At 38.4% G+C, this 14,735-nt stretch overlaps 1 pseudogene; it reads right to left on the reverse strand.

Annotated features, from left to right (window-relative positions):
- Positions 1-13,178, reverse strand: part of LOC127185449 (non-histone chromosomal protein HMG-17-like) — a 38,001-nt pseudogene extending 24,823 nt beyond the window's left edge.
- Between the last annotated feature and the right edge of the window lie 1,557 nt (positions 13,179-14,735).

Genomic DNA, 14,735 nt, shown 5'->3' on the forward strand with positions numbered 1-14,735 from the left:
TAGATTTGTTGCATTTTGTTGTTTGTTTGTTTGTTTAAGAAAACCTTTTTTATTTCTTGTATAAAAATAAGTTAATATGGGTGACAAAAACCGGAAAGTATCAGTCGAGCCTGGAAGAGCTAGTCATACCACAAAGCAATGAAGTGCAGGAGTTGGCTTAAAGACCTTCCCACTTATCAAATCTATAGAATCTTGGAATCAAAATAAATAATAATTACAAAACATTGTGAGGAAAGTGGACAATCTTGAGCTCATAGCAATAACAAAAATGAGAAGGAAAAAGTATTGGGTTATAAAATGAAATCCTAAATGCTGACTTACAATGTAAGAGAAGTGATGGAGTTGAAAAAACAATTTTAAGCTGACAACAGGGCTTCATGTATAAAGGTACTTGCTGCCAAGCTTGACATTGTGAGCTACGTGCTAAGGACAGATATAGTAGAAGTACAGACTGATTTCCATGAGTTGTCCTCTGAGTTGCACTATAGCATACACACAGATTACACACACACACACACACACACACACACACACACACACACACACACACACTGTACCATTGCATGCACATGAGTAAGTGTGCATGGACATACATAATTACTAAATAAATAAATCATTAGTCTAAAAATGTAAAAGAGAAAAGACAACATTATGCAGACATTATAATAAAGAGTGCATAAAACAAATGAATCAAAAAAATAACTAAGTAACAAATGAATCAATGTGAAATCTAGCTAGAAATTTCAATGAGGAAGATACTTACAAAGTAATAAAATATCTTTTCATAGACTGCTTATTATCAGTTGCCAAGGAAATATAACAATTAAATGATACAGAAATTGGATAAATATTTTTGCAAATGATCAAAATGAACCTTACTAATGAGGAGCACGTACCTGGCATCTGCCTTTGACTCTAATACTCCAGGACACCATCTCCCAGCCTGGAGTGCACTGTCCAGATCTAATCAAGGCCGTTTATGGAACTTATCCATGTTGTACCATTTTCTGTTGTTCTAAAAATTTCCTTTGTAATACTTCCACACCCAGTACAGGCTCAAGTACTGCCCTTGACTATCATCTATCTTTAACACCCTTTTATCTGGAACATTCCACAAATCTTCATTTTTTTTTTTATGATGTTGACACTCTTAAACTTGCTTTTAGAGGCTTCGTTGAGGTTTCTTCATGATTAAATAAGGGCACTGAATTCCACTACCACTTTGTTGTTTTGCCTGCTTAATTATTTTGGTTTGCGCTCTTTATATATTGAGGACATGTGGGTTTTATGTGGATGCGAGTACTTCATATGGTTTTAAAGTATGTTCTCCTGTTTATGGCTTCCCTTTAAATACTCTTCAAACAGAAGCTCTTCTGTTTCATGAAATGTAATATATCCATACTTTAAAAATTGTGCTTTTGGGCCAGCATATAAGAAATCTGTGAGCGCCTAGGCTTTTCTTTTTACCTTTTTTTCCCCTCGAAATTATTTAGAGGAGGCAAAAATGCTGCAAAAATAAGAATAGTGAAAGTTACATAACATTTATGTACTTTACTCCTTATCACTTTATACCGTTTTTTATTTACTCCTCTTTCATCATACATGCCTAAGTTTACTCTTAGATGTTGCAGTATATTGATGTAAATTTATTAAACTGATTATTTCAACTTAGAAACTTAGAAGCAGCACTGAGAATATTTTCATACCATATAATTCTCTTTCACCCACATAAAATACATGTATGTATCCACAACATATAAAGGACTCTCAAAATTAAATAATAACCAAAAACAAACAGGAAATGATTTATAAAATAGTGAACTAAGTACTTGATTAAAGAATATATATAGAAAACCAGTACATGAGAAGATGACCAACTTTACTGATAATTAAAGAAGTGTGTTTTTCATTATAACTGATATTTAAAAGCATAAACCTAGCCAGGTGTGGTGGTGCACGCCTTTAATCCCAACACTCGGGAGGCAGAGGCAGGTGGATCACTGTGAGTTTGAGGCCAACCTGGTCTACAAAGTGAGTCCATGACAGCCAGGACTACACAGAGAAACCCTGTCTCAAAAAACAAAAACAAAACAAAACAAAACAAGCATAAACCTGTACATAATAATGTGTGTCGTGTAATGCTTCAATATATGCATCCATTGGATGATATTTAAATTTATCATCTATCTTCTCAGTCATCTATTATTTCTTCAGAAAAAATATCAATATCTTTTCTTTCATCTTTTTGAAATAAACAGTTCATATTGCTATGTATTGTTACCTTACTAGTGCACTGACCATGAAAACTCAATCTTCCTAATCCATTTAGCTGTATTTTTGTACCTGTAGACTGTCAGTCTCTCCCCATGTATTCTTTTCCTGTACTTTCCAAAGCCTCTAGTATGTACCATTCTACCCTAACCTTCCATAAGAGTGATTGTTATTTGTTGTTGTCTGTTTGTTTGTTTGTTTTGCAGTGTTGGAGATTGAATCAGGACATTGTACAAGCTAGACAAGTGCTTTACCCCTGAGCTGCATTCTAAGAGCCTGGTATCAATTGTTTTTGTTTGTTTTGTTTTTTTGTTTGTTTGTTTTACTCTACTGGTTTCAAATCACATCATATGTGCCTTCTTGTGCCTGACTTTACTCCAAACCCATTCGTGCTGTGGAAAATTGAAATGACAAAAAGCTATTACTTTGCAACCACAAGAATATAATTTGAAAGAATGACTATATTAATTGTTTGCAAGAATGTAGAAGAAGGATAGAGCTAGAAAGGATCATAATGAGTGAGTTAACCCAGAAGCAGAAAGACTCAAATGGTATATAATTACTTATATTTGCATACTAGCCCAAGGGGCATGTCCCACGAAAGCCTTCACTTACCAGGAAACTGGAACAGAGGGGAGGACATCCTATTGGGACTCTAAATGAGAGAAGCATGGGAGAATAGCAAAGTAGAAGGATCCAGAGGGTCCTAGAAACCTACAAGTAGAACATTATGATAGGCAGATTTGGGCCCAGGGGTCCTGCTCAAACTAAGGCACCAGCCAAGGACGATACAGGTGGTAAACTTTAAACCCCTACCCAGATCTAGCCAATGGTCAGAACATTCTCTACAGTCGAGTGGAGAGTGGGATATGACTTTCTCACGTACTCTGGTGCCTCACATTTGACCATGTCCCCTGGAAGGGGAGACCTGGTGGCACTCAGAGGAAGGACAGCAGGTTATGGAGAAGAGACTTGATACCCTATGAGCATACACAGCGGGAGGTAATCCCCCTCAGGAACAGTCATAGGGGAGGGGAATAATGGGAAAATGGGAGGGAGGGAAGAATGGGAGGATACAAGGGATGAGATAACCATTGAGATGTAACAAGAATAAATTAATTAAAAAAAAAAGAATGTAGAAGAACAGGAACTGATGCATATGTCTGGTCGTATACAATTGTATACATACTTTGGGAAATGGCCTGATACTAGCACAAGAGAAATCAGTGTGTATTTCCACACATATATCTGTATAAGAATGTTCAAAGTAGCTTTATTTGCATAATGAAAAGGTGGAAACAACCCAAAAGTCTACAGCCAGATGAATAGCTAAACAAATTTTGTTCTAAAACTACCGAGGCCCTAAAGCATTAGCTATTAATACAAGCCAAACTTTGATAATTTCATTTATTTCAAATTCTACTAAGTGGGAATGATAGAACTCAGAAGAGTGATTGCCTTGGGTGGAACAAGAGGGACAGAGGGAGGAGGTTTAAAAGCACAGGAAGTGACTATGGAGAATGAAGAAGAATTAATATTATCTTAATGATAGGGGTGAATGTGTATCTATTCTCAAACTTGCCAGATTGCAAGTTCGCTATATCAAATGCTGTTCAGTATATTGATTAGGTCTAGAACAATTTATAGCTAGTAAATCTCATCTGAGTTAGCTTAAAGGTGGTTAGCGTAGTGCCTGACACACAGCAGGCACTCAGTGCTGTGGATATGGTTTTCCTCTACTGCCTCCACCTCCACTATCCAGTACATGATACTGCAAAAGAGCACCATTTTCAGTATAGCCATTTTCCTTCCAAAGTTTGAGGACAAAAATAAAAAATATATAAAATACACATACACACATACACACACACACACACATACACACACACACACACGACAGGATGGCAAATGCTTATAGTTCAGCTACTCTTTGTGGTGAGGCAAAAAAATCATTTGAGTTCTTGTGTTCAAGACCACTCTGGATAAGATAGTCTAATAACAAATATTGTCAAACATTTTCCTGTTTTTCCAGATAGAAATGGATAGATAATATAGATAGGTGCCGGGCAGGTGATAGACTTCTTCCCCTGCTTCTTTACCCCTTTCCTCTCCTCCTTCTCTTGCTCCTCTTTCTGTTTCCTTCTATTTCTTTTGACAAACAGGTTTGTAGAATTTTAGTGGAGAAAAAACAGGCAGTACTTACCACCACATCCTGTCCTGAAGCACATACAACTCAGAAAGCTCTAGCTGTACAAGCAGGTGTATGTCTATTAACAAAGTGAAAAGAGATCAATTGCTCCTATTCCTCTCAAAGATGGAGATTGAAGGAAGCACTAATCACTTGGTGGGGGATTGGGAAGGGGTTGCCAAGAATGAGTTTGAGGCAGGAGACCAGACAAAGTTTCCCTTTGTATTTTGGATTGATATGGAAATTATGTCTTTAAAGTGAGCATAGAAATGGTTTTTAAGTCGTGGATATTTATGATCCTCACAATAAGTTTTAGGCTAAATACAAATAGTTGGCTTCTGAGGATCCATGGCTGTGGAACTCAAGAGCCCAGAGATAAACCTACTACTACCACTTATCTAGATAGATATAGTATCAAACAGCCCTCTTAAATTCTTGTCTCTATCCCCATAGGCTAGTGAGCTCTCAGAACTCATTAGAGAAGATTCTTTGCTGCAGTCACAACTGGTCAAAAGTGTAAAGGAGGGGAGTCTGTGGAGTGTTCAGCCACACTCCCTGTCCCTAAGGCTCAGAGACCAGTCCAGAACAAGGACCTGAAGGACCTTAAGAGCCAGAGGCTGGGAAGAATTGGGGTGAAACAATGTCTTCTGGACTTGATAGGAACACTGCACTCATGAACTTATAGCAGTCCCATTGTTCAGGACCAAAGCAAGTCAACAGTCTGGCATGAATATGGGAGGGGTACATGAGCCACTCCTCTAACTGAGGAGCTATTTATGGTTGATGATTTCTAGGGAAAGGAGAGTCAGTTATCTTTAAAGGCGTGGCTACTGGTATGTCAAAGATGCTCTGGTAGGTGGCCCTACACTTAAAGAGTGCGTGGGCAGCACAAATTGAACTCGGTGGGTTTTTTTTAAAGGAGGACACAAAATTGAAATGGATAAGATGAATCTGGGAGGAATTCACCAGAACTGTAAGGGGTGAATATGGTGAAAATGCATCCTATGGTTCTCAAAGAGTTAATACACATATTAAATATTTTGTTTTACTATTTTATTTTGGCTATGCATTTATTTTTATTTAAAATTGATTTCATGCAATATTTTTTATTATATTCTTTCTATCCCTCTATTCTTCCCAGGTCTTTCTCATCTCCCTAGTCACCCAACTTAATATCTCTCTTTCTTTCAAAACAAAACAAAAAAATCCTGAAAATCTGAACAAGCAAAGTCAAAAAAGGAAAGAAAGCACACAAGAAAGTGGAGTCTTTTTGTTTTGGCCAACTACTATGTTTTTTAAAAAAGTATTGGCCTCAATACACATATTTTCTCTTCTGAGTAGAAACAGAACTACGTACCATGGAAGAGTACCATCTGCTAAGTTCAATAACTACCATTGATGATTAGATTATTGTACATATTTATTCATGTTTCATAGCTGGTCACCAATGCTGTTATAGCACTGGCATGTCATTAGGAGCAGCAGAATGAAGACAAATTACTGAAGGTCAGTATGGGTGAGCAAAAATCTCAGTACACACATTTAATTCAAGTTTTCACTTAATTACATCCAATGAGTGGGCCAAATAAGCAAAGGGATATACAATGGAACCAAGAAATCTGGGGGAGAGAGGAAGAGACTGATGCATCAAAAAAGGACCATGCATGGTGAAGACCTAGACCTTCTGCTCAGATGTAGTAGACAGGCATCACAGTCTTATTGTGGGTCTCATAGTGTGTTAAGTAGGGGCTATCTCTGCCATGGACTCTGGTGCCCACTCATTGATCATTTCTGCCTGGTAGGGTGGCCTTGTAAGGGCAGAGGAAGAGGATACAGGCAGTTCAAATGAGACTTGGTAGGCTGAGGTCAGATGTTAGGTGAGGAGGACTCTCCTTTTCTGAGGACTATGAGAAGTGGAGAGGAGGAAAGGGAGGGAGGGTGGGACGGGGAGACAATGAGGGAGGGAGCTACAATCAGGATTTAAAGTGAATAAATTTTTAAAAAGACCAAGTGGATGCTGGGATTGCTGGTTTATCTCAACACTCAGGATTTTGAGGAAGGAGAATTGCCATGAGTTTTAAGACAGCATAGGTGGTGGAGCAAGACCTTGTCTCAACTAAATAAGATAAACTAACAAAAAGCACACCAAGGGGAGTGCAAGCAGCAAAGAGGATCAGTGGGTGATTACTGAAACCTTAGAGACAATGAAAAGTTACCAGTTTTTGTGTTCAGTTCTTAAAATTAATCTTCTTTATTACTTGTTTATGTTTAAGTGACTTCTAAAGATAACAGGCATATTGACGTTTGTAGATGATTTTAAAAGACAACAAGGGAAAGACATGGTGATGACACAGCACATGGACGAGTGAAGAATAAGTATGTCAAATTCCATGGCAGCCTAGACTGCACAGTGAGAGCCTGTCCCCAAAACAAACAAAATGACAAATATGATTGCAATCAGACATGCAACATGATGCTTGCCTTGTCATATTTTATGTGGCAATAAATCATGATGATGAAAACAATAATGCAAAAGTAAATAAATATGAAAAGAAAAATAGAAAGAATGAAAAGAACAGACATTTAATTAGAGCACACCCTCCAAGTTTGCTTTTGCTTTTTCACTCAGACCCCCTGGGTGAGCTGATTTACAGAGATATATGTTATACTGGCAGGTGCCACTGACAGGGCAGTGACCTAAATGATGGATGTAGGACCAAGGAGACACGAATCTGTCTCCAAACTGTAACAGGGTCCATAAATGTCACTTTTTCTAATGTACTCTTATCAGGATAAAGAGTTTTCAGTTCATGGAATCTGGCCATGAAAAATGTCTACTTGGTTTAAAATGCAATTATTCTGAGTTTAGTTTAATTGCCTGTCACACTATTTCTCCATGAGATTACAGCCAAGTTGAAAAAAAAAAACTCAACCAACCAAACAAATAAAAAAAGAAAGAAAAAGAAAGAAAGACATGCAAACAAAGAAAAAGAGAAATAACATAACCAGATAATTTATTTTTATGGTAACAAGACTTTGGAGGTCTCAGTAGTACATTCAAAACACTTCTAAGATTCCAAAAGAAACAGCAATGGATTCCTTCTTACAGACACAAAACCTTCGTTGTGAAGAGAATGTAACCTTGCCTTAGTCAGGGTCCAAGGTCAAACAGTCTTCGGATGCTTGATCCCACTGAACTTTGTCTCTACACACTGATAAAGATCTTAGATATACTCAGAGAAAGAAGACATATCAGCCCAAGACAAAAGACAGGGGCCAAGGATTCCAGGAGTATTGCCAAAAAGGTCATTGATTAGGAGGAGGGAGGGGCGATGGAGGGAGGGAGGGAGAAAGAGGGGGGGCAGGAAACCAGAAGAGAGAAATCAGAGGTTCCTGGCCATGGCTGGGGGAGTTGGAGGGTTTGGCTGGGGTGGTTGGTGGAGACCTCCAGGTTTGGTCCACAGACAGTGCAGCTTCTTCTGTCGGACAGATGATCTGCTAGACTCCTGAGAATTACACCAGGGAAATCGCTCCACAGAACTGATACCCAGAAGGTTTCATTCTTCCTTTAATCTCCTTTCCCTCCTATTCAGGGTAGTTGAGTTGTAAGGGAGGTACACGCCTTTAATAAATTCCTAAAAGTAGAATCATTAAGGAATTGGAGTCAACACTTTGTGATCCTTTGAGAAAATAAATACTTAAAAAAAAAAGTTTGTTGTGCCGTTTGAAAATAAAGGCAGAAACGTGATTTATAGCGAAAATAATTTGCCTTTGAAGTTTTTTTTACATTGATTAGGGGAGTATGCACAAGATGTGTGTGTGTGTGTGTGTGTGTGTGTGTGTGTGTGTGTGTGTGTGTAGATCAAAGAGCCATATACCTTATATTATTAGAGTCTCTCTGATTGAACTCGTTATCAGGTTTGGTAGTGAGTGCTTTTCCCAGCCTAGCTACCTCCCCAGCTCCTTTCTAGATTTATTTAAAAATATCAAAATGCTCATTGACTTTTTTCTTTTATTTTTTGGAAGACAGGGTCTAACTGTACATAATTGACTGACTGTAACTCACTATGTAGACCAGACTGGCCTGAAACTCACAGATACCCTTCTACTTCTGCCCCTTACTGTTGAGATTAAAGGCATATACCACCATCATGCCTGGTACCACTCATCAACTTTTGAAAGGTCAGTGAGCACTTCAAGACACTGAAAATGGGGAATCCTTAAATATATAGAGATGATAGGACAAAAAGTAGATTAGTGAATCGAATCCCCAACTTAAAAACAAAGTTGTTTCTAATTCACTGGTATACAGTTTTGTATATAGATGCAAAATAAGTCTAATTTTTAAATACATTGGTATAGAATTCAAATTATATATATTTCTACTCTCTCTATATATATAGTCTACATATTTGTACCCATACAACTCAATTATAATACAAGGATTACTCCCAATACTTTGAAAGTGCTATTGCAGGCTGTTGAGGATAAGTAAGTTATACAAGTTAATTGTTCGTTGATCAGATCTTGGTCATATCAATTACTAGTCTATTTTTATCATAAGAATATACATTTTAGGTGCATACATTTTAGGTAGATATGTTTCTATAGAAAGGTAAGGTAGAATAGTTAGCTAAAGTCTTCAAAAACCTCAGAGACATACAGAATATGGCATTTAAAGATTTTTTTTTTTTTTATTTTAAAGATTCATTGACAATGAGACAGGTTAACTCCTGGCAACACTCAGCCTACCTCGAAGAGGATGATGAGCATCAAAAATCTTCCTTATGGAGATGGCTTCAAACATGGCAAACAAGCCACTGGGCAAAATGTCCTCTTTTCTACCGCAGACAGAATTCTGCCTAAAAATGGACAACCTTGGATGCAGGCAGAGTCGAGGGCCAAACTCTTCCAAGACAGGGTAAGCAAGTCCTCAATAGTTCCTGCCTCACAAATATGTCTGTCATATATACTGGGTCAGAAGGCTGAAGATGATGCTCAACGTTACAGAGAGTTTTGGGTGACTGTTCAGATAGCAAACTGTCTCTGTCATCTTCTCATTTGAGAAGCTGCTAACCTGCACTCCTTGTATACTCAGGTAATTAATTTTATTCCTTCTCAAGTCTCTGATGGGGTTGAAGACCAGATAATTTAGTTTTACAATGAAGCTTATTTGTTTAGGACTTAAGATGTTTTTTTGGATCTAGATAGATGTTTTAAGTTGATAGAGATGAGATATGATAGATATTGATTTACGTTCAGAATTTTAGACTCACCAAGATAAGAAAAATGTTTTCTTCAAGGCTGCCAAATACAAATAGCCAAATCACCATGAATGTAACATTTATATAATTCCTGGTTGTTTCATGGTTCTTCTTGCTGTAGGTAGTTTATTGTATATGTGTGTAATAATGTAAATGTACATGTAAAAATTTAATAATAACAATAAAAAGAAGAAGAAGAAGTAGTAGTAGTAAAAAGGTCTTTGCTCAGCAGTTTCCTTCTGTTTCTTCCTGAGTATTACTGTATGACTATGCATCTACTTTCTTTCTCAGTCTTTATTATAGAATCATCTTCTCCTCCCCCTCCTTTCTTCCTGGCTTACCATCTGTGCGTTAACTATAACAGAAGGCAGGGACTCCTTTTAAAGATAGTAAAATATAAGCGTTTAAAGGATTTTAGATGTAGCTAAGTCAGAGAGATGATTTGGCATGCCCAAAGGCCTGGCTTCCATCCCTAGTACCACATAAACTGGACATGATGTCATATGCTTGTAATCCCAGCAACGAGAAGAGAGATGGATGCAGGCAGGTCAGACATTCAGGAGGGACAGAAGTTCAAAACTATCATCAGCTACAAATTGAGTTTGACGCCAGCATGGGATTCATGAGATTCTATTTTAAAAAAATAGCAGCAGCAACAGAATCAAAAGAAAAATTAAGAAAGAATATTTGAGTGTAACTGAAATTTTATTTTGGTTTTTGGAGACAGGGTTTCTCTGTGTAGCCTTTGCTGTCTTGGAATGCACACTGAAGAACATGCTGGCCTCGAACTCTCAGAGATCTGCCTGCTTCTGCCTCCCAGAATGCTGAGATTACAGGCGTGTGCCACCACACTTGGCATAACTAATTTTTTAATACATAAAATTTCATGTAAAGTTGCAATAACATAGTGTAAAGTTTTGTTATCTCCCTTTTCCCTCTTAATAAATCACAAATACTTAAAAACACAAAAAACACATTTGTTCCTTTTGAGGGAGAGAAAGAATGCTTTAAAAAACATACATAACCTTGATTTTTCTCTCTCTTATGGGTTGATGATCAAAAGTAATCCATTTTCTAGCCTTGATTTATAGAGCCAGGTCAGGGCAGTGACAATGCTAGCAAGATGAAGAACCAGCAGGAAGTCAGAAAAACTTCTGTTCCATCCCCTGTTGTAAGCATTGTTTCTTTATTAAACTCCTGCCTTTAACATACTTCCTGCTCAATGGAAGAAAAATGCCCTCATTGCCCCTGTCAGGGAACAGTGTCATTGTCTCTCTTGATGAGGGCGGGGGATTTGGCTCCTGCTTGAACCTATAAAGCTTTGGAGCCATAGGAAGATGAAGCTTTTCCTCATTTTCCTGGTCTTCTCTCCAGCTAATCCTCTGCCTCCCCCACATCCTGTTTCTGTCTCGCCAGCCATTCCATAGACCCAGGAACAGTCACATTGACTGCATTTCCACCTGCGATGTGCTTGTTTAGGCTGGGAAGGAAATGTCACACAGGGCTTTGTGAGCTGGAGATAGCCAGTTGAAACGGAACATGTTCACAAACAACATTTTATAAGTGATGGATGTCTCCCATGCACCCCAGCTTCCTTCCTTTATTAAGGTTATGTTGTACATGTTGACTTATTGTTTTAACACAGCCAGTGTTCTTACATTTGACAGATAGTCATGAAGCTTAGAACCGTCGTCCATGTCCCCAAAATGCAGTTAACATCATTGGAAGCCTAGGAGTTCAGTCATCAATGAATTTTGAGGTTATGTGAGACATTATTTCGGTTACTGGGCAATGTTGCCAAAAGGTCATGGAGCAGTCAGAGCAGGCAGTGGAATGTCTCAAATGATCAGGATGAAAGATGTCTTGGCTGTTGGTCCTACCTCCTGCTCTCAACCCTTCCATTGGTCAGTTTTCTTGGCATCTCGATTGGTTCTTTGTCCTGCTATCCTTACTAGTGCCCAGGCCTGGCTATAAAGATCAATGCTAGAAAGTGCTTGTTTCTGAATGTCAACCTGTAGGGAGAGAAAAAAATCAAAGGCATGTCTTTCTCTCCATCAAAATGAATAAACTTTGAGTTGGGTTTTCATCAGTTTGCATCTTGGCCTCTTCTTGTGACCTCTTGCATTGGTCCTTGGTTCCCTCTCCAACCTAGCCTCTGAGAGCATGGCTTATCTCTCTGAGCTGTTCACCCCTTTCCGGCATCTTTTACTCCTGAATTGGAGGCTGCTTGAGGAGTTCAGACCACTGGCTCCCAAACCAGAATCAATGTTTGAAAGACATGTATGCCTCCCGCCTAGAGAGGGTGTGATTCAGTGTGTCTGAGGGGAGCCTTGAGGAGCTCAAGTTAAATGTACCATTCAGGTGCTCCTGATCAGATGAGACCACACTCTGAGAAACAAAAGTCTTTTAAAACCTGCCATCCAAAATCTCTCAATATTCTCAGTTGTAGTGGATGAAACCATGTTTCTGTTTTGATCCCAAGTGTGGGATGGGGAACAGACTTGTGAAAGAACAGGTGATGTTTATCCACTTAGAAGTCAAACCACCTCATGGGGGAACTTGATAGTTGCCAGCTGAAACACATCCTAGTACAGACTCTGAGAGTCTTGGTATTGTTTGGCTGTTCATTGCTCCACTTCGAGATGCTCCTAGAGAAAACCACTCCAGCGAAGGCTTCTAGGCTCTGGACTTCAGCTGCTAATTTGGGTTCCAGCTGCTTCTCTGGGTTCTGGCTGCTGTATCAGATTCCAGCAGCAACTTTGGTGAAATTGCTAGTCTGATGAAATCCTGCTAACTAACTACACCAGAGGAATTGCTCCAAGGAACTGAATTCAACAAGGTCTACTTCTCTGGTTCCCATTAACCTCTTTCTCTTCCATCTAGGGTAGGTGGGTTGGAAGGGAGGTATAACCGTTAAATAAACCTATATAAAGTAGGTTTGGAAAGGTGAAGCCTACACACAGTAATGTAAGTCTACTTGTTTGAAACGTGTCAGGAATCCTGCAAGTTTAAATAGTGCCTCCAGGGGCTTCTGAATCACTTTTGCCACAGGTTACGCCTTCATGAGTGGGGAACATGGAAAGCATATTAGGAGGGCAACAATATGGCCACCTGTATATTTGAAACAAGCCACTATAGCTGCAGTGCAGAGGACAATGTATGACCAAAGTGTGGCCTTTCTTGTCTCCTCTTCTTGAATAGTTGGTCCCCAGCTGACAGTGTTGATTTGAAAATTTATGGAATACTGAGGAGATGGGCCTTTAATAGAGGAAATCCGTCCTGGCTCCAGGCTGTGAGGGTTTATAGGCTGACCTTATTTACTGTTCTCTCTCTGTCTCTGCTTCCTGAGTATGGAGGCAATACAATTGGCAGCTTCCTGCTCCTGCTCCCAAGACTTCCTCGCTTGTTGCCATGTCTTCTCTGCCACTGTGCTCTCCATCCTCGCTTGTTGCCATGTCTTCTCTGCCACTGTGCTCTCCATCCCTCTGGAATGATACACTTAAATCTTTTCTTCCTTGATTTTTGTCTGCTTTTCTTTTCATGACAGCAGCCAGAAAATAAACTCACACACCAACTCTAGATGGTTCAAATAGTAAGTGAAATAGGATGAAGTAAAAATGGTTCACAGTATGAATAAAGAGCCATGCTTAGAATGAACCAGCAGCATCAAGGATAACAATTAAGAACTTTTCAACATTATTGTCAAGATATACAACCGAACAATGTCACCTTAAGGGTTTTTTACTCTTACATTTAACATTCTAGTGTAAGTTGAATTTGTTATTATTGTTACTACACTTCAAGCAACAATACATCAAGATACCATCATATGGACAAAAGATAATTTTTTCATGAGAAAAACAAAACGCTGAATACTCAAAACCCAATAACAACTCACTGATAAGGCTTACAAATGTACTATAGGAAACTAACTATATAGGTGACCCCAGGGACTAGAATGACTTAATTGATGGTAAAGAACATGGAGAAATAAAAGAAACTCTCAAAAAGATTTTGATGAATATATACTGTTGAGTATATCCCTCAAAGAGTGATTGTTCTCATAACAAGCAGTATGACTCATGTTACATACCATCTTAAGAGAATGTGGAGAATGATATTTTGCTGTGGGCAGTTTTCCTAACAGAATTTGACAATGGAGATGACATTTTTACCTTACAAGAGCATTCACATATGTGGGTCCCCCACATTAGATAACTCACCTCATCAACGTAAATGGTGAGGTAGTGATGATAGTGCTGGAAGTGTTGGTCCCTATCTTAAGGGGGGCCCAGGGGGCCAATATGAAGTTTCTGTCGATTTTCAGCTCTGCAAATTTGTATGATTGATGGCAATCAGGAGCAATTTTGTAAACAACTGTCTACACCCATGGAAATTCTCTTAAGTGCCTCGAATTATATATTGGCCACAGACTTTCTATGTTGGTTATAGAATTAAAATAAATTGGTAGGGATCTGGCATAGCTGGCAAGATTTGGATATCAATGATGCCAATGCAATCTATTTTATTTACCAGAGCAAGTGGAAGCCACTGTGAGATAAGATTAATAGTGGTCTATTTCAACATTATTGTCTATGAACCTTCAACCCTATAGACAAATCTTTCAACGAGAAGAATTTAGTAATTGGGTATAGATTCTACTACCATTAGGGCAAAGTACTCCAAAAGAAAATCATTAGTTCTATTCTTTTTCTACAGTGATAGGACAAAACAGATAATATGTAGGTTTTATCATTTTTCTCCCCTAGCCTGAGTAAGAGTATGGCAATTTTGATTAAATTTACACAGTTCTTATCTAACAGTTTCCTTGTTGAATTAATTTGATCTGTTGAATCTCTTCGCCCATGAAAAAAGAAATATCCACAGAGCACAAGTTTTTGTCACTTTTACTCACTGCTATATCCTTGATCCCAAAGATAGTACCTACCATATAATAAGCATTCAAATGAAATTTGTTCAATGAATTAATGAATAGGTCAGATATGATAGCA

The sequence above is a fragment of the Acomys russatus genome, chromosome X (genome assembly GCF_903995435.1).
Source record: "Acomys russatus chromosome X, mAcoRus1.1, whole genome shotgun sequence".
NCBI lineage: Eukaryota > Metazoa > Chordata > Mammalia > Rodentia > Muridae > Acomys > Acomys russatus.